The sequence below is a fragment of the Drosophila obscura genome, unplaced genomic scaffold, assembly GCF_018151105.1.
Source record: "Drosophila obscura isolate BZ-5 IFL unplaced genomic scaffold, ASM1815110v1 contig_209, whole genome shotgun sequence".
NCBI classification, from domain to species: Eukaryota; Metazoa; Arthropoda; class Insecta; order Diptera; family Drosophilidae; genus Drosophila; species Drosophila obscura.
In genome coordinates this window covers 61,683-66,254 of record NW_024542800.1, presented here as the reverse complement: position 1 = coordinate 66,254, position 4,572 = coordinate 61,683, and the positions used below count along the sequence as shown (strand labels likewise).

Here is a 4,572-nt window from a genome sequence, read left to right as displayed (position 1 = left end):
AAAGAAAGCTTGTGAATGAGAAGAGAATGGTTCACGAAGTCGAAAGCCTTGCTAAAATCCGTGAAAATTACGTCTGTTTGCAGGGAGCTTTGAAATCCTCGGTTAATTGAAGAAGAGAACTCGAGAAGGTTTGTCAATGTTGATCGATGTTTAAAAAGTCCGTGTTGCGATGGAGATATCAGACTCCTGCATAGGTGTTGCAATTGCCTGGTAATAAGGAACTCAAGCAGCTTTGGAATAGCGGAAAGCTTAGCAATACCTCGTTAGTTCTCAATGTGAGATCTTGAACCCTTTTTGTGAAGCGGAATGATATAGTATTCGTTCCAAATCACTGGAAGACATGACCGTTCCAATGATAGGTTGAAAAGATATGTCAACGGTTTGCATAAGGACTGGGCACAGTGTTTTAAAATATAACTTGGTACCTTGTCTGGACCCGCCGAGAATGATATGTCAATCTTTGACAAACCTTCTAGAACATCACTTTCCTCAAAGAAAGGCAGAAAAATGCTGTTGGCATAAGGTAAATGGTAGGGATACGGAGTAGATGCATGGTAGATATGTGACGAGTACGTTGATTGGAAGAAGATGACAAATAAATTTGCAATACCAGCAGCAGAAGATTCAGATTTTTTTTGATAATGGAGGGATGGAGGAAATGCATTGGACTTACGTTTAGAATTAACGAACGAATAGAATTTTTTTGGATCACTACGAAAATGTTTACTACATCGGGAAAGGTATTGATTATAACAAAGACTATTAACACAGAGGAATTGAGAACGAGCGGAGGAATATTGAGCGAAGACAATCATAGATCCAGTTTTCTGATACTTTTTATAGAGCCTAGTTTTTCTTTTCTTTAAATAAGACAAATTCTTGGAGAACCAAGGAGATTTTGACGACAAAGATTTGATGACAGGAACATATATATTAAGGGCGTCGTTAATAGTTTCATAGAACGATTTGACTGTTTCGTCAATGTTCGGGAACACGTGGCTCGGGTTAGCAACGCTATGGTCGGATCCGTGACAAAGCACAGATCAAGCAATCGACCCAAGGAATTTTTCACATGGTTGACTTGAGACAGGGATAGGTCTAGCAAGCCGTCGATAAAGTCATGTCGTGACATGGGCACAAGATTATTAGACTTGTTTACCGAAGACCAAACAGTACCTGGAAAATTGAAATCACCAAGAATTGAATCATATGGTCTTTATCTGATAGCGAGGAAGAAACAGTTTTTAAAGCGGACAGGTGATACTAGTATATTAAGATATCCGAGGAAGGTGGAATACACGAGCTTCAATGCACAAGCTGAGGTGGTTGTTGTAATGCTGCGTTGATGTTGCTACGACAGCTGACTGCCCACCCTACCATGATCAACCTAGCCGCAAGACCAAATTAATGGCCGATGATCTCTGAAACAACCAACACTTTAACCTACTTCCATACTACAACGTGGCATGGGTTACACAACACGAACAAACCAGAACATATTACAATTCATTTAAAACTTATTTAAATTTCCATTTTTCCTAACCAACTCTAAAATCTCGGAATTCAACAATATACGAATTCTGAATATAAGCAGGTAATGACAAATGGTATATAAAAGTCGGCTATACCGCAAAAAAAAACTGTTTTGAAATACAACTAGGATATTTTTTTTTTATTTTTATTATAACGAGAAGGAACGTGTGAGTCGCTTCTGTGGACGCGACTCTACTTTCATACCCGTACTCAGTCAGTATATAAATTTGTGAGCTTATGATTTTATCTTGATTTTTAAAATATTTTACATTTTACATTTTTTTATACATCTGTCATCTACATCTACATTTAAATGTCGATTACACATCTGAAATGTAGATTCTACATCTTCTCCGCAAAGGTTGCGCATTTCACAGGGCAGAAGGTGTGCGAGCGAGAAAGAGAATGAGTAGTGTGGTCTCTTGCTGAAGGAGGTGGGGGAAGCAACTGAAAATGAATTTCTTTATTCTGGCAAGTAATGATCCGATCTGATTCAGATTCGGCAATCTGAGAGATATGGTAATTCTCTACGATACTGCGAGGAAAAATTTTGAAATACTCTTGTAGCAGTGCGAAATTATCAAAATAATGAGCGATTTATTTTTATTTATTTATTTGGCGCTTAATAGTACAAAGAGTCAACAAATTCACAAAAGTGGATTCCAGAGCGTCTTGAAATGAAAAGTATGACTTTTTGCTGAAAAGTAAAACGCAAAGTGAATTTGAAAGCCGGAGCCTGCCTGAATATTAAAGTTTTTATTTTTATTTAATAAATTTACTTAGAGGTTGCTACCGAATTTCACAAACAATTTTAAGCAAGAAAACTAAAATAAATTTTTTTTAGCTGAATGAGTTGGATAATTGGTGAAATCTACATATTGCATATATATTGATAACATTGATATCGCCATTAATCAGTTATTGGCAGTAAAAAACCTGCACAAGTTTTTGCGAACTAGTTAACTAAATATATCAACCTCAGCTGAACCTCTTGATTTTCACCAATCGTTAATTTTTTAACAGTAACTAAAACAATAAAAAAAAAATACCTTATTATCAATATGAACTAGTTTCTAAGTTTCATTATTATTTGAAAAAAAACCGACGAGTTACATTTTTTTTTCATGTATATTTACCCAAAAATTTGTATTTTCTTTTCGTGGTAGCAACCCCCAAACATAAAACTAACGAGAAGGAACGTGTGAGTCGTTTCTGGGGACACGACTCTACTTATACCCGTACTCAGTCAGTATATACATTTTTGAGCTTATGATTTTTTAGAATTTTAGACAAAAAAAAAATTTTACAAATTACATTTTTTTGCTACATCTGCTATCTACATCTACATATACAATGTCCATTCTACATCTAACATGTAGATTGTACATGTTCCATTCATATTCTACATCTCCTCCGCTAGGGGTTGCTCGCGCACTGAACGCGGCAGAGTGTGCGAGCGAGAAGGAAAATGAGTTTCGTTGTCTTGGTCAGGAGGAGGCAGGGGAAGCAACTGAAAATAATTTCTTCATTCTGGCTATAATTATGATCCGATCTGATTCAGATTCGGCAGTCTCGTAGATATGGTCATTTTCTACGATACTGCGTTTTTAGTTTTATCGTATCTTTAAAAATGTGGCTGCCACAGATTTTTGTCCTTTGTTTGAGCAGAAGGGGGCGGGGCGAAATTTTGAAATACACTTGTAGCAGTGTGATATCACATGAGTCTGGAAACCAAATTTGGTTGCCCTAGCTCTTATAGTCTCTGAGATCCAGGCGCTCATCGAGATGGACAGACAGACGGATGGACGGACGGACGGACGGACGGACAGACAGACATGGCTATATCGACTCGGCTATTGATGCTGATCAAGAATATATATACTTTATGGGGTCGGAAAATGTTCCTTCTCTGCGTTACACACATCCACTTTTACCACAAATCTAATATACCCCTTAACTCTTTTTTGAGTACGGGTATAAAAATTTGCAAATAATTGTTTAATTTTATTGTATAACAAAGAACAGAATTGTGGGATGTCCACTTAAAAAAACAGAAGAAAACAATTTTGGTATAATTTTGGCCCAGCCTAATATATACTTTATAGGGTCGGAAAAGATTTCTTCTCTGCGTTACACACATCTATTTTTACCACAAATACAATATACCCCTTAACTCTTTTTGAGTACGGGTATAAAAATCAAAGGGTATAAAGTGCCCTGTAGATAGAAGAAGACAATGATGCGGCCGCATCTTTAATCATGCGGCGCATCATTGGCAAGTGTTGCCGTATTCTGTATAGTATTTTTACAAAATACTGAAATTATACGGGCTATCGACGGGAGTATCGACAGCAAACAACTGTCAAACAGTAAATTCAATTTAATGTTTAAATATGAGCAACACGGACTCCTCCTTAACAAGCTCCATAAACAATTGGGTGCTCGTAGTGAAACTCCCAAATCCACAGTTTGACATATTTACAAATAAATCGCTCATTATTTTGATAATTTCTTTAAATTTCAATAAAAACGCTTTTTCTCTCTTCTTCTTGCTTACCGAGTTTGTTTACATTAGTAGTAGGCCGAACAGCTGACAGATGCTTCGAAAAAGATGCGGCTTTGGTGTAAAAGCCTCGCAGCATTTTTCCGCACCTTCGACAATGATGCGGCAGTCTAAAAAGGGTATAATACCTGATTTTTATACCCGTACACACTACGAAAAAATTCTGTTTAGACTCATTAGAGTGCTACTCTCCATTGAAATCTTTAGTAAAAGGCGAAAAATTTATTCGACAATTGAAGAGAAGCCAGAGGCTCTGTATTTTAGTAAAAGAGTATGTGTTTAACGCAGAGAAGGAAACTTTTCCGACCCCATAAAGTATATTTATTCTTGATCAGCATCAATAGCCGAGTCGATACAGCCATGTCTGTCTGTCCGTCCGTCTGTCTGTCCGTCTTGTTTGTCGACTAGATCACAGAAACTATAAAAGCTAGAGCAACCAAATTTTGTTTCCAGACTCATGTGATATCGCACTGCTA

General features: G+C 37.0%; 1 non-coding gene across 1 annotated transcript; it reads right to left on the bottom strand.

Moving 5' to 3' along the window:
* Window positions 1–4,228: 4,228 nt before the first annotated feature.
* On the bottom strand, window positions 4,229–4,349 carry LOC121404529. Its single transcript, XR_005968069.1, has one exon. It is a non-coding gene; the product is annotated as a U5 spliceosomal RNA (small nuclear RNA).
* Between the last annotated feature and the right edge of the window lie 223 nt (window positions 4,350–4,572).